Raw genomic sequence first — 17,682 nt, 5'->3', positions numbered from 1 at the left:
ATGTTATGCATGAAGAATCAGAAGAATTAGAGCAAGCAACAAATCCGTCTATTGATGATGATTCTACATCAACATATGATCCTTTTGAGCTTAATGAATCTTCTCCCTTTGAGTTTGAGGTTGATGTTGAGATAGATTTCACATTACCTCCGATTTATGATGTGAGCGATGGGGAAGATTTTAAAGAATTTGGTGAGGAAGAGGTTAATTTGAAGAAGCATATCAAGTGGTTACTTAAGCAAACCAAATAAAAACTAATAGAAAATAAGATATATATCAAGTTTTTGGTGCTGTTGCCAGAGAATTGCAATGTGTGCTTGTTATTGGTTATTGTATATATGTTAATATTGTGAATATATTTACCTTTTGCTTCCTTATTAGTTTTTGCTAGTTGTACGAGTTTGTTTTCTTTGTTTCTTATTGGCTTTTATTTTTATTTTCTCTTACTATCATGAATTCTCACCCCTTTGGCTATGAGTTTGGTTACAACTATGTTGTAGGAAATAAAAACTTCAACGAGAAATCACATTATGGGAATGGATATCAAGTTAGGGAGGAGCCATATGCTTATGGTCAGCCTTCATGGCAATAACCTCCTCCGATATCCTATGATTATAATCCACCCCATAATGCACACTAATATGAACCAATTTCTCAACATTGTTCCCCACCATACTCACAAAACCCCTCTTACCAAACACCTTCCTATAACCCACCTCCATCATATTACCAACCTTGTATACCTCACCTTTGTGACCATTATGAAAGAAAATCCTTAGAGCCACCACAATTCCAATACATTTACTCTCAAGAACCACCATTCTCACAAACCCCACCTCAATACTCCCACCATTATGAACCACCTTCCTATTGTGAACCCTTTCTCCCACATGATGAATTCTCCTATCCACCTCAAACATCATTGAATGACATTCTCATTTCATGTCTCCAAGAGCAAAGGGAGATTTATACTACTCTCCAAGGGGTAATAACTACTTTAGTCGCCCTACTTAGACACTCAAAGCCCTCCCATGGTTATATGTGGAGAATCTAATGAAGAACAGAGCATGAGAGAGAGATTAGAGACTCTAGTGAAAAACAAAGAGTGGAATTTTGTACTAGAGCAAGTGGAGAAAGCCGAAATTATTGAAGAAAAAGAAGTGGTTGAAGATTTAGGAGATGTTAAATGCAAAGAGAAATCTAAAGTTGTAGAGCCCTCTTCCATGGAATTTGAAAGTGATGTTGAGGAGGATAGTGCACAACCTCCAAGACATATTGTGAGTGAATAATTGGAGGAAATGGGACAAGCAACAAGTCCACCTATTTATGATGATTCCGCATCAACATATGATCCTTTTGAGCTTGATGAATTCTTTCCCATTGAACTTGGATTTGATGTTGAGGTAGATTTCACTCAACCTTCGATTTATGACTTGAGTGATGGAGAAGAGCTAGAAGACATTGGTGAGGAAGCATTTGAACTTGAGAAAGCTTGGCAAGAGGTAGATCATGAAGCATTTTGTCAAGTGGTGGAAGCCCTTCAAAGAGGACGGACGGGAGTGAGAATTGCCTTATTAAGACCATTGGAGACATCTCCTCCTAAGTTACCATCAACCTTAACATTTGAGTGGGTAAAATTCTTGTCCTTGAGCTTTATTATCCCGCTTGGATATGGTTTGCTTAAGACGGATGATCAACTTAGGAATATTTGTGGGTTGACGAGCAAAAGAGAGATGATTAGTGGTTGACATCATAATTCTCGGTTCACTATGGTTGGAAGCTCAAAGTTTAGGAGCAAGGATTGGTGTGCTATTCAATTGATAGGATCTAGGAAGATGCTTTGGTGTTTACTTGAGAAATCGAGAACCTTGTCACCCGAATGGAAGCATGAAGATCAAGAAGAAAGGGTGTTAACAAACTAGGTTTGGAACCCTGGAATACACATCGAACATCATCAATCTTGGGGTCTTGTTACTTGCTTGAGATCTATTTGGAGCTTAGTGAGCCTAATTTGGGATCCCGGATGCTAGTAGAAATGCAAACATGGGTGGGAATTCAAGGAAGAATTCAAGCATAAGCCACCATAGCAAGAACCCTATCAATTGTCCAACTTAAGGATAATAAATAAAAGTGTTAGGTGGGAGACACCCCACCATGATAAATTCTTTCCATTCTCTTGTATATATAATGAATGAATGAATTGAATTGCCATTGTTAGGTACTTTTCTTCTTTCTATACTCTTGTATATACTGCTTTGGTTGTTAGATTGTTTGTTAGATTTATGTTTTAAATTAGGTTAGTGTTTTAAATTTCATCTTGTTTGAATTGCAAGTTTTGCTTGAATTTTCTAGTATAATATTTGAAAAAAGAAATATTTTTCAAAAAGTTAAAGATTTTATTAAATTTTGATTTTGGTTGGTTTTAAGAATGTATATAGTGGTTGAGATAATTTTTTTCTGTTTTTATGCTTCCTTTGAAAAAAAAAAGGAGCTGTCACACGTTTACGTGACCCCTGCGATTTGATCATGCTGAAACCGTATGAACAGCACGGCCTGGACAGAGAGTTGTGCCAGGACCGTGCTAGTGGGGTGCGAGGCGCACAAGCCCCCCCATGCATACGCGTGACCCACGCGTACGCGTCACCTTGCAGTCCTGAATTATGAATTTTTGGTGCTGGGCTGTGCGAACCGCATAGTCTAAACAGTGAGTGGTGCAGGGACCATGCGGGTACTGTGCGCTGGCACGATAAGCCTCCACGCGTACGCGTCGATCCCTTTTTTCTTCATCTTACGCATAAGCATGACGGACGTGTACGCGTTACTTGCCTTTTCCTGTTTGTCACGCGCACGCGTGACCCACGTGTGCGCATCACCTTCACAACCTCAGCTGCCCTGTTCTTCATCCTCACTCCATTCTTTTTTCTTTCTTTCTACTTCTTTTCCCTTCCTTCCCTTTCTTCTTCTTCTTTTCTTCATTTCACCCCATTCCTTCTCTTCTCTTTCTCTCTTCTCTTTCTCTCTTCTCTTTTTACATTTCTCATCATTTCTCACTTACATTTCTCCATTTCTTCTCCTACCTCTCTTCAAGGTTTTACTTCTCAACTTCTCTTACTTTCTACTTTTCTTTTGATTATAGTACTTGATTACCTTTGTTCTTGTTAATTACAATTTAGTTTTGCTATTTGTAGTAGTTTTTCTTTATTTTCTAAACTTGTTATTTTCACATTAGTGTTGGATTTCCACATTTAATTTTTGTGAATTGATGTATAGTCTTGGTGCTTCCTACTTTGTTTTGTCTTGTTTGATGATGTTATGATTGTTTCATTTCATTTTGAGTGTGCTATATACTTGATTTTATCAATTTGCTTGTCGATTCCTACCATGCACACCAAATGCTTGTGAAAAAGAACCAATGAGACTTTGCCTCAATTTTGTTTTATTCTTCCATCTTCTTATTTCTTTTTCATAAAACTTGCATTCTTTGAGCATTGCTTTGATTTTATACTCTTTTTTTATTAATTCTTATTGTTCATGGATTGCTATTCTTTTGACATCATGCATGAATTAGTGATTTAACTCCATATTATTCTTTTTGTGCTTCATTGATTTGGAGTTCTTCTAAATTCAAACTTCTCTCATGTCTTCACTATTCTTGCATGGGTTCATCTTTATCAATTTTGATGCTTGAGTTACTCTTTTCTTGGTCTACACTTATGCGCTTTTTTGACTCATACATCGAGTGCCAATGATATGCCTCAATGCTTGAGTTGATTTCTGACTTACATGTCGTAACTACCATGTACTTGAGTTACCTTATTCTTATTTGGCATTCTTTCGCATTTGCACCTTCTTAATTTCATATCTTTCTCTCTTATATTAATGTTTCTCCCTTCTCCTTCTTTTTAGGAAGGTCACCAAGAAAGAACGGGAGCAGGCTCCTAGAAAGGTAGCCAACCATCAATTCCATCACCATCAACATCACCACAAGCACCTCAACCGTCTACCCACCCTTTGGAAGGACCAACACTTCGGAGTCCACTTCAAATTTTGGCAAAAAAATGCAATCGAGAGGTGGACATGGAGGCGCCCCTGTCATACCATCCTTAGGTCATTGAAAGTGGCGATTCCGTACCTCCTTGTTCATCTATAAATGCACCGAAGACGGTGCAATATTTAAGTATGGGGAGGTCGGTAACCGACTTTTGTGGGTAATAACTCCTCTTTCCAACACCTAAATAGTAATTATTCTTTGTTAGTTAGTATAATTTACTTTTTGTAGTTAGTTGTTGCATGATAGATTGCATGATAGTTAGAGTTTGTACATATTCTACCTATATTTGTGCTAAGACTACTTGGTTGAAGTGATAACTTCTTTTCTAAGAAAATTGTTTTAGGGCATTCCACCAAGTTGAATAAAAAATTTTGTTGAACTTGTTTGAAGAAATTAATTTTAGAACATGGTTTTAGAGCTAGAACACACAAGTCTAGTGAGATTTTGAACCTATTTGATTGGTTGCATCTTATCAACCAATTTTTTTATGTGTGTTGTTCTCTCTAAAATTATGATCTTTGTCTTGCTTGATTTTATATGTCCATTGTTCAATGTATGCATGCATTTTTGTGATTGAGGCTTTTGTTTCACTAAAGCTCATATACCCAAATGGTCTTACCCTTTCATCGTCCTTTGCAAACCAATGTTGAGCCTATTTAACCTCATTTGTTCTTTATTTTAGCACATCATTAACTCTAAGCGGAAAATAATGAATGTCTTTAATTTGAATCCTTGGTTAGTTTAGACTGGTGAGAGTGTGCATAATATTAGTGTGGGAAAATTGGATTTGAGAACATTTGGTTTGGGAATTGGGTATCTTATACTTTATGTGAAAATGTGAAAAAAAATTTTGGGTGCATATTCATGCATTCAATACTTTAATCATATGCATTAATCTCTTGTGTATATATATATATATATTCTCTACCATATCCATACAAAAAAATAAGAAAAATGAAAAAGAAGAAAAAATATAAGAAAAAGAAAAAGAAAAAAAGAAAGCAATAAAAAGGGGACAAAATGCCCCAAGGTGAATGGTGATAACAATGCATATGAATTGTGTTTAAAATTGGGATGTATGAATATGTAGAAAAGATAGTAAGTGGATAGTTAGGCTTTGCATTTTGATTACATTGATTGATTGTTTTAGGTTAGGTGGGAAGTTTAGGATAATCAAGGATTCAGATTTTAGTCCACTTGACCAAATACAATCCTACCTTGACCCTAATCCCATTACAACCTTTAAAAAGACCTCTTGATATGTGTATCCATGCATTGAATATATGTTAAATGGTAAAAGAAGAGCAAGCCTTAAAAAGCAAAATTAGTAGAGAATTAAGAGAATCGACCCTCAAACACTAGAGAGACTAGAGTGCAAATATTTCCGGTGAGGGTTCGATACTCAATCCCTTATTCCTTGCTTTCACGAGCTTCCTTCTTGCAAGTTTAGTAATACTCCATTTTGATATTCGAATTGGTGGAATTCATGAATCATCATGCTATCTTAGCCCTACTTGTTCATATATGCTCTTGGAGATTGATTCATTTTTAACCAAGTAGGTAGAAGTGTTTTGCATATAGTTGCATTCATATAGAGAGGTCACATTTCATAAGTCTTACCATTCCCCTTCACTCCTTTGTGGTTTTCTTGAGCCTTGCATGAGGGCATGCTAATGTGTAAATGTGGGGAGGTTGATAAACCACAATTTTATGGTTTATTTTGGATTGAATTGAGTGGATTTTGTCAACTTTAGTCACACTTATTTACATAAATTGCATATTTTCAAGATTTCTTCCTAATTATGCTTCATAGTTCAAAACATGCTTCTTAAGCCTTAAAAATGCTAATTATTAATTCTCTCTTATTGTCATTCGATGTCATGATGTATGTGTTAAGTGATTTCAGGGTTTATAGAGTAGGAATGGCTAAGAGGATGGGAAGGAATCACGCAGAAGTGGAAGGAACACAAGAAATAGGGGAATTGAGAAGATGCTACCGACGCGTGTGCGTGACTGACACGTATGCGTGACCAGGTGCAGAAGTCAACCGACGTGTGCGCATGACAAGAATCATGTGCCTCACTAAAGGGAACACGTTAGGGGCGATTTCAGACCTCCTGCTAGCCCAGTTTCAAGCCCATTCTACATATTAGAGGCTGGGAGTGAAGGAGGATGGGATATACATGCCATTAGTCTAGTTTTTAGTTAGAGAATTCTAGAGAGAGAGGCTCCACTCTCTAAGTTTTAGAGTTTTTTAGTTTAATTTCTTTTTAAATTTAGGTTTCAATCTTTTTTTAATTTAGTTTTCTTTACTTTTTATTGCTCTAGTATCCTAGTTTATCTACTTCTATTGTTAATTCCTTATGTTACCAATTTTAGTTCATGAACTCTTTTGTTAATCTCAATTCCCTTTTTATACAATTTTATATTTTCATGTATTTTGATGTTTGCTTTAGTTGCTATTATTGATCTCTTGCTTCGGTTAGTTATGGTTTTTTATTAATTCTTTCATTTTATGAGGTTTGCTTTTATTGTACTCTAATTGTTTGATGAAATGTTTCTTTTAGCTATGAATTAGATTTTTCTATTCTTGGTTTAGGTTGGTAACTTGGGTGACCTTGAGTTACTAATATCCAAGTGATTGATAATTTGTTTCCATTGATACTAGTTTTCACTAATTTAATTAGTGCACGGTTAGGACTTATGGATTAGGATCAATTAAGCGCACTTGACTTTCCTCCAATTTTGAGGATGATAAAGTGGGATTGATTCTTGTAATTATCATATTATAGTTGGTAACAAGGATAGCGATCCTTAATCATCAACCCTTGTCAAAGACCTTTTTACCATTTGAATTTTCTTTCCTTTATTAATTAATTGTCATTTACTTTCTTGCTATTTACATTTTTTGTTATTGCTACCTAACCTCTAATTTCCTTCATAGCCAATAATTGAACACTCGATTGCAACTAATAAGGAGAACGATCCGAGATTAATACTCCCGGTTATTTTGATTTGTATTGTGACAACCTTTTAAACTTTGATTGAGGATTAATTATTGGTTTGGACTATGCTTGCAACAAAATCCCTTTGAAAAATTCTAGACCGACATTTATCCTACATCAATTGTCACAAAAAATAAAATAGTATATAATTATCTTGTTTTCTGTGTCAATGAAATAAGTAATAAAATAAAAAAATAATTTTCTATAAATATATCTGATCTGTCCATTATAACTCATTCAAACAACCTTTTTAATTCGGCAACGTGCTAAATAAAAGTGGATAAAACATAATCTTTACCCATCCGAAGAAATGGTTATACTCAACCTCTGAGGTACGCTAAACCACGATCAGGTCAAATAACCACGACAAAGGGCGAAAAGCAAATATCCACCCTATAAATACAAAATTTGAAGAACGTAAAAGGTACGCTTTTCACTGTGAATATCATATTTCGCATGTTATACTCATTTTAACTTAAGCGTTGGAGTGCCTTTTCAGGTGTCCACCGCCGTTGTTCTTGAGAAGTCGACGTATACTACATTCAGCTCAAAGATAAGCGAGTTCAAGAGTTAAGAGGGACGAGCTATATCTTGGAGCCCATTATCTACACAAAAACAATATCTATATCCGAAAATGTTTTATTTATTTTATTTATTTATTTAAATGAACAATTCAATACTCTTATAGTCATATATTTCTGATTTAGTAGCTAAGTCATTTTAAAGGAAGAATTCTTCTTTCTATATTGACAATAATATATTCAATCTACTCTTTTCTTCTCCCAAAACTAGTAACCAAAAGAAAGTAATTGTTAAAATGTATTTTTGAAAGATAATTGTAAAAAAATAAAAATAAAATTTTTTTATATATATAATGAAAATTTTTTTAAATTTATTTATTTTTAAAATTTTTTTTACAATTACCTTCCAAAAATACATTTTAACAATTACCTTTTTTGGTTACTAAAATTTTTTTTTAATTTTTTTAATATATAATGAAATTTCTTTTTTTTTAAAAAATTAATAATATATTTAATTTACTCTTTTCTTCTCCCAAAATTAGTAACCAAAAGAAAGTAATTGTCAAAATATATTTTTGGAAGATAATTGTAAAAGAAAAATTGAAAAAAAATTATATATAATGAAGATTTTTTTTTAAAAAAAAAAAATTTTTTAAAATTTTTTTCTTCATTATATATATGTGACTTCAGTAAAAAGACATCCAATTTGTATCATTTCTGGTTCTGCACTCTAAATAAAACTAATTTATTTTTATTAATTTAATTAATTGTTATTTAAAGTGAATTCAATTCATTAGGTACTCTTTTGAGCTTGTTTTTTTGGGATAAAACACTTAAATAAACTAAAGAGCCACCAATATTACTTAATAGTCTCAAAATAAAAAACGTTATGTAAATGTTTTTATGCATATATCTATATAAATCAAATTGATTTAATTCAAATTACATATTCTCGTACTAAATCGAATAAGTTTGAGTCGAATTAGTAGAGTTATTAGTAAATCAAAGTTATTTATATAATATGTAATTTAAAATTTTAAATATATTATTTCTCAAACTTTTAATTTAAAGTTTCAAATGACATATTGTATAAATATATTTAAACTTTTAAAAATAATATATTTAAAGTTTTAAATTACATATTGTATAAATATAGTTAATCTTTCTATATTATATAATTATCTATTATTTCTGACTCTGAAAAAAAAATTAAGTTTTAACCCCTATGCTATCTTGGAGGCTATACTTTATATTAATTTTTTTAACATCGAAAGTTTCGATAATGATTTTTTAGATGCTAATGAGTCAAAGAATGATTTTTAGTGAATTTTTAGAAATAGTTTATTGTTCCGTTTTAAATTAATAAGTTTATAAAAATATACATTTTCTAGAATTTGAGCTAAAATACAAAAATTGAATTTCTATTCTTATTCGTTTTGATTTTTTTTTTTATATTTTGTTTGAATCCAAATGGGGTATTTTTTTATTGACATTTATGTTTTAAAGTTAATACTATTAACTTAAAAGTAGTAAATGTTGATAATCTGTATCAATATTAAATCGAATTAAACTGATATAAATAGATAGTTTAAAAATACATAATAATTATTTTAAATAATAATATTTTAATAAACAATATTTTAAATAACAACAAAATTTTTTTTATTAAATAATTAAATATAAAACATATCAATACAAAAAATATGAGTATTCTTTATTCATTAAAATTAATCGTTATACACAAAATTTTTACAATATTCAAAAATTATATTAAAATAATATTTTAAACTGTAACATAAAAATATAAAATAATTAAAATTTTATTTTATATTACTTAACAAATAATTAAATTATTATATTCAAAATTTATTAACTAACTATTTTGTTAAAAATATTATTTTTTATAACATAATTTTTTATCAAAATATTTTAAAAATATAATTTATTTAAAATCTTATATATAATATATGAAAATATTAACTTTTTTATTTTTTAATTCTTTTAAAAAATAAAATAAATAATATAATTCTAAATACATGTCTATCACATTATATATTTACTTATATTAATAAGACATAAACTAATCAAACTTACGTAATTAAATACTAATAAGTTAAGTGAACTTAAGTGGGATGCGTTGAGGCCGCACTATAAGTTGCTGCTACACATGCTTCCATCGTCTTCCTCTCTTTACCTTTTTTTGGATGCGGTGAACACGGATCGGATCGGATCAGATTCAATATCCGCATTTTTTAAGTTTGGATTTGATCTTATTCGATCTACACATTTGCAGATCGGATCGGATCAGATATCAGATATATTCGCAAGATACAAAAATATTTTCAAAAGCTTATTTTTATTAAAAAGTATCAATAAAATTTATTTTTCTATTCTTTTAAATATGTTCACTCTTAAAATAATATTAAATATACTTTTTTTAAATAATAAATTAAAATAATAAAACATATATGATAATTATTAGTTGAAATAAAACATAAAAAGAATATTTATTTTTTTATTTTTGTGGATATGCGGATATGCGGATTGGATATGTGAATACCTACACAAATCCACAATCTGATCCTATTAGTGTGCGAATCGGATCAGATCAAATTTGATAGCCTTGTAAATCGGATCCATATTCGTAATTTTTAAATCAGATTTAGATAAATATTGCGAATATACAGATCAGATCCATGAACATAAATGGATGGTGCCAATGAGTTAGAGAGTCCTTAGATATGTTCAACACTTCAATTTTAACTTGGGTTTTAGATTTGGACTTAAATTATGTCTCTTCTTTTTTTATAAAAAAACAACAAATTTTTTTTATTGGGTGAACCAAAAAAAATAAAATAAATTTGATAAACTATTTTATTTGAAAAAAATTCATTTATTCTTTATTTTATCTTGATTTAGGTTGCATTTAGATAGATGTTTTTTCAATATTTTTATCTGGCTTATCTTTTTTAATATTTTTGATTGCGTAAGTATGATTAATTTAAGTTTTACTAATATAAATAAATATATAATGTAAAGACATGTATTTAGAATTATATTATTTATTCTATTTTTTAAAATAATTTAAAAATAAAAAATTAATATTTTTATGTATTATATATAATATTTTAAATAAATTATATTTTTAAAATATTTTGATAAAAAATTATTTTATATAATAATACGTTTAATAAAGTAGTTAGTTAATAAATTTTGAATATAATAATCTAATTATTTGTCAAGTAATATAAAATAAAATTTTAATTATTTTATATTTTTATGTTATAGTTTAAAATATTATTTTAATATTATAAAAATTTCTTGCATAATAATTAATCTTAATGAATAAAAAATATTTATATTTTTTATATTTATATATTTTATATTTAATTATTTAAAAATAAAAAATTTTGTTGCCATTCAAGTATTGTATATTAAAGTATTTATTATGTATTAAGATATTCTGTATTTATTAGAGTCGATCAATACTCTTCTTTCATATTAGCCTTTAATTTTCATCTAATAATATCTAATGGTCTATATAATGTGGCATATTCAATAAGTACATGATTGTTATACTTATTTTAGACATATCCAATTATATGCCTGGCACATTAATAGAGTTTGTCTTTAGTAAATTTAAGTATTTTGAGTTTTTGTGATGAGTACAATAAATAATTTATAAACACAATTCATTTGGGGTTTAATAATAATTAATTTTTTACTTTTACCACAAATATTTTTAAAATTTATTTGGGTAAACCTAGATTTTCTACCTTTACTCAGTGACTTACATACTCTACTCTCTTTTTCCTCCCTTTTCACAGAACCTACATCTACTCCTCTCTTTTTCATCGTTGCCGTTCTCAGTCTCTCTCGACGCCGTTCTTAGGTTCATTCTCAGCATCTCTCTTATTGCCATTTGTCCTTAGCATCAGAGTGTCATCGTTCTCTCTGCCATCATCGTGCACTACGTCATTCTATCGCCGTTTAGTGTCGTCGTTCTCACTACTCAGCGCCGTCGTCCTCAACAGACAGCGGTGGCGTAGGTCTCAGAGAGCTAGCATCGTTGTCAGTACCGGGGTGTTCCGTCTCCCCTTTCATCGCTGCACTTTCAGAATTCCGATGGAGTCTCAGCCTCAGGTATGAATTTCTTTCATTTAGCTCATTTTTTTATCCTTTTATGTTCTGCTGTATGAATCTATTTCGTTGAAGTCATTCAATCATTTTTTTGTTCAACTTATTTTTTGTTAAGGTTTTTTGTATGAATTTATTTTATTCAATTAGTGATTTTGTTTCGTTTATTTGGTTGTTTAAAATTTTTTAGTTCTTTTTATGATGGTTAAAAAATTTTGGTATTTATTTTTATGATTCTGATTTCAATTTTGGGTTTATGTTTCTGTTCATGATGTTCTATTTTTTAATTGCTATTGCTGTCGATTTCTGTTCATGATTTCAATTTCTGGATTTATGTTTCTATTCAAATTTGGTATTTATTTTTATGATTCTAATTTTAATTTTTGGGTTTATGCTTCTGTTCATGATGTTCTATTTTTTATTTGTTATTGTTGTTTGATTTCTGTTAGCGATTTTAATTTATGAGTTTATATTTTTGTTCAATTTTGGTATTTATTTTTATGATTCTAGTTTCAATTTCCGGATTTATGTATCTGTTCATGATATTCTATTTTTTATTTGTTATTGCTGTTTGATTTCTGTTAGCGATTTTAATTTCTGAGTTTATATTTCTATTCAATTTTGGTATTTATTTTTATGATTCTAGTTTCAATTTCTGGATTTATATATCTGTTCATGATATTCTATTTTTTATTTGTTATTGCTGTTTGATTTCTGTTGACGGTTTTAATTTCTGGGTTTATGTTTCTATTTAATTTTGGTATTTGTTTTGTTGAATCTTTGTTTTATTTTTTATTTGTTGTTTGATTTTTTTTAGTGTGTTTGTAAATTCAAAAATTAATATTGTGATTGTATTTGAAAATTCAATGGTCATTGATTAGTTTTGATTATTTGATTATAAATTTTAACTAATTTGTGTTATTTTGCTAGTTAATAATTAATTTAAGTCACCATAAATTACAGGAAAAAAAATAGTCAAAGACACACAATGAATAAAGACATATCATTATTAACTTTATTCTAGTATATGGAGAAGACATAGCATCAGAATGATTGATGACCATTTTCTTTCAAAAAATTAGATTTTTTAAATCATGTATTGCTGGTTGTTTGTGGCATGGCGTGCTCACATTCGTATATATATGAGAGGGAGGGCAATATAACAATATCCAAATTGATTTCATTGTGTTTGGGATTCACAAGTGACAAATATTTATTTGGTTGAAATTTGGTTATGACTAGGGGTGACAAGTGGAAAAGTCTGCCCCGCTTTGCCTAGTGAGACGGTCCTAGAATTTCACCCCGTCCCGCCTAACTGTGGGCTGGCGGGCTGGCAGGCTAAGCCCACCAAAGCTCCTCTTCTTTTTTTTTTTTTACTATTAACTACTAAATAATATATATAATTTCACAATCACATTAATAAATTTATAATTTCTAAAAGCATAAAAAATTATATTTTTATATTCACAAACATTAAAGTCTTTGTAATTATAAATATCTAATAAACGTAATTATAAACCAAGTTTTCATCCAAAACATAATTATAAATATTGTCTCCAAAGCAAAATAGACATAATCCAAAATATAATTATAAATATTGTCTCCAAAACAACATAAACATAATCTAAAACACTCACTTTTCATCTTCATACTCTTGTAAGTTGGGTTTGGAAAAGTTTAGTTTTGGCTAAAAAATTACAAAAATACCCCTTGCAAAAAAAAAATAAAGTCCGGCAGAAAAGCCCGCCCCGTCCCGCCAAGGCCCGCGATTTAAGTGGTGCGGGTTAGGCGGACTTTTGTTCTTTGGCGGACCCAATTTTTCAGTCCAATCCGCTTTTTTGGCAGGTTACGTGGGTCGACCCGACGGGTTTAAGCCTGTTTTTCACTCCTAGTTATGACAGTGCCAAATATTTACATAGCCTTCTAGAGTTTCTATCACTCTCCTATTAAACTAACACTAATGGTACACTATACTACTATCTCTATTATCGCTTCGTTCAATGTTGAGACTCTTGGTTATGAGAGCAAGGCATTTCTGATTTTTCTTTTGTCCATAATAGCTTGAGTTCACCTCTCTTCTTTTTCAATGACAAAAATGTGCCTGCATTTTAAGAAAGCCAAGATATTAAAAATAATACAAATTTTTGTAAATCACAGAATAACCAATGACAACTCGTAGTAAGAAATATGTATAAAGCTTAATAGTAGTTTATCTGATGCATCCTACACATTAAACATGTTTATATATCAATAATTGTGTAAGCAAACTGTCTAATTTGTAAAGTGTTCTTTAATAACTTGTACTTCTTTAATTACTTGTATTTCTTTAATTAATTTATTAGTGAAGGTTTAAAATTATGAACCAACCAAGATGTAAAAAGCAATAGAAAAACCAAAACAGGAATAAATAACTAAATCAACTAAAAAATAATCCAGGCAATTAAAATGCTAAAAAGAAATAAAGGATCATGACTTCGACACAGACAGCTTGTTTTCAAGAATTAAAGCGATTCCAGTGCTAAACTTTTTGTTCATGTTGGGGTTAAGACCACCAATAGACACCAATTTACCATAAGTTGCAGGCTGCTCATTCCCACCAAAGGCTATAGGCACTGACCCTTTTAGTGCAATAATCACATACTGCACATCAAGAATAAGGTGGAGTTTAAAGGCTTTAGGACAATGTGAATAGCGTAGAACAAGAAATTAGTATACCAAAAACAAAGAAATGTCGAAAGTGAGAAAAATGAAGACTTCCAACTTGAAAGTAACTCCATAAACACCATTGATCCAACATCTAGTTGAAGCATACTTTAAGACATGTGTTGACAAGAACAAAGATGAATCAAAATGCTTAGCAGTAATAAAAATCTTACACAAATATTATTAATTGGCACATGAATTCATCAATAAGAGAGCTAAAATATAACTAAAGTTTTAGCAAATATTCATATACAGGATATTAAAAAAGAGAAAAAAATAAAAAAAAGAAAAAAAGAAGACAAAAAAAATAGCTTATCATGTATTTTCATGGATTGCTTCAGTTCAAAAATCTAAAATAGATTAACAAAATATAACTAATATTGGACAGCAGATTATAATATACAAAAGTAAATATCTGTCCACTCATCTTCAGCATTTCTAAATCAAGATATAAATATCTCACAATAAAAAAATCCAAAAAATTCAACCCTTTGAAATCTAAATAATAGAAAACTCAGTATTATGATTAATCTAAATAAGAAGCATATGATGAAACTTTGAATGATGAGAAAAGAGAAAATTAAAATAAATAAGTTTACAACTTCAATTAAGTTGAAAAAGGGCACAGTAAAAGATGGGTATACAAGCCAAACCCTAAACTCCAATCTTTATGCGAAGAGGAGTGCGGTGCAGCAGAACAAATTGAGAAACATAAGCACCACGAAGCAGGTGGTAAATTAAATAAAATTCATTAAATCACACATTGAAACAAATCGGTCATCATCATCAATATACGTTAATTGTAAAATGTAGAGAATTGAAATTGCCAAAGTATAAAACCTTGAAAATTAACTTGTGTCAATGAGAATCCTCTTGATAATGGCACCGAGGAGGATCCCAATAGAACTGAAGAGACACCGCGTCCGACACGAATTCAAAAGAATTTTGATAAAATCGAGAAATTGCGTTGAAACAGGAAGATATTTGGTGAGAAAGATGGTAGAGAAAAAAGCGGCAAAGTCTTCACGAAGAGGAAGAAGCGACAACAAACATAAGGTATCTAGGTATCTAGAGAGGAAGAGGTCCTCACCAAGAAAGGGAAGAAGCGACAGCAAGCATAAGACTTGTTATTCAAATTTTATATGAGACCAATTTTTTAAATATAAAAAACTTATTGTTATTTTTTATTATAATTTTTAATAATTTATAAATATAAACTATTAAATTTATTATTAATTTAATCTAAAATTTTAAATTATATAAATGAACTCAAAAGATTTAGACTCATTTTAAATAGACCCACGTTAATATATCAGACGGTTCTGTAATCTACTATATGTTAACAATACTGCGTACTCGTTATTGGCTTTTATTTATTTTTAATTAAAAAAACTACACAATTGGCCTAACATATATGATGTAACATATTTTCTAGATGCCATTTGAAATATTATCAGCTATTAAATAATCTTAGGATTAATTAAATTCAGCAGTCTAAAGTCTAAACTGTACTACACATTTGACATTAGTGTTTGAATAATGGAGATGCTTCCCCTGCCAGTGCCAGTGTTTAATTTCTCTCTGCTATCTAATTCTTTATTCTACATGCACCAATAGCCTACTTTGCTTTTTTACTCTTTAATAATAATAATAATAATAATAATAAGTGACTGCGCATTGATTATATTTAATAGGTTACTAAAACAATAATATTTATAATTACTGATTTAGTTTTTCTAAGAATGTAATTACTAATTTTAGTTGATATTATTAATAAAATTAAGATGAATTGATATAAATTTCCATATATACATATCAAATATATTCCTACATGCAATAATAATACTCTTCTTTATCAAATGCACTATGTTGATGTTTTCAATCTTTATATACAAATGTGTCGGCTGAAATAAGCTAAGTGTATTGGAAAATGTATGTGCTCATCATACATAGAACACACACATACATACAGACATGCAATAACGCCTATGATTAATTAAATACCAAAAAGGTTGAACATGAAAAAGTAAACCATGGACGTTAGGAAGAAAAGTATAATAAGTAAACCCATTTTATATGTTCAGATCAGAAAACGTTTGTTTGCAGCACACTATACTAGTAAATTCAACAAACACATACATGCTGCATGCAGTCATATCTTGAATCTCTAGCAAAAACAAGTTCAAATCAATTTAAAATAATTTTATTTTGTATTTATTAATTACTATTGTAGTAAATAAATAATATTATATGTATTAAGTATGTAATTATAGATACTATACGTATAAAATTATAAATGTTAAATTAAATAAAATAATTTTAAATTATTATCTTTTTAATATTACAAATACAAAAAACAAATACTAACTTTAATAGATAATCAGATTTTAAGTATTTGTGTATATTCATATGTATTTTATGAGTTTTTTCAATAGAATAATTAGCTATAAAGATGATCAAATATTTAACAAGAAAATAATAGTTAAATCTTTTGTATTAGAATAATTAGATTTTTTACGTAAGCACCAAGCTTCAATATATTCAAGGATTGTATTTTTGTATTTTTCTAGTTATAAATAAAAATATAATTTAATTAAAAATATGAATCAAATTGAATAACACTAATTATAAATAAATGTGATGAATCTAGTTTGATCATAAATGCGAACATGAGACAACTCTATATATAATTTTATATAGATAGCTGCTTTTTTGTTTTTGTGTCATATTGTTGTGTATAAATATATTTTTATAATAAAATAATAGGTGAAAATTAAACTCGTGTTAATATGTTATTTCTGAATCAGGACATTCCAACTTTGAAAGAACAATCAACTCCTGCACTTAGTTGGGTAGCTCACCAAACATCCAATTGCTATCTAAGCTCCGACGCGGTTCTTATTCCAAAAATAATTAAATAAGAAGAAAAGGAAAATATGCGAAAGCCCCACGTGAGCAAAACACAATCTTTCACGTAATAAAATAACGAAAAGAGACAACTCCTTACACAGTATACTGTGTAAACAGCGAGGGCATTCGTGTCATTCTAGATTTACGACTAGTCAAACAAGCAGTCCTACACGACCTATTTCATTATACTATTAGTAGTGTTTTTCTTCAATTTTGCCATGAGTTGAATATCTTATTCACTGAATATAATTTTCTAATACTAGATCTCTATAATTATTTTATTCGTTCAAACTAGTCAAAACGGTTGACTTTATTCCTTATAAGCTAGTAGCGCTGCATATATATACAAGTATAA

This window comes from Arachis stenosperma, chromosome 6 (genome assembly GCF_014773155.1).
Source record: "Arachis stenosperma cultivar V10309 chromosome 6, arast.V10309.gnm1.PFL2, whole genome shotgun sequence".
In the NCBI taxonomy this organism is placed as follows: Eukaryota; Viridiplantae; Streptophyta; class Magnoliopsida; order Fabales; family Fabaceae; genus Arachis; species Arachis stenosperma.
The sequence above is the reverse complement of the archived record's forward strand: the minus strand, read 5'-3'. Positions refer to the sequence as shown.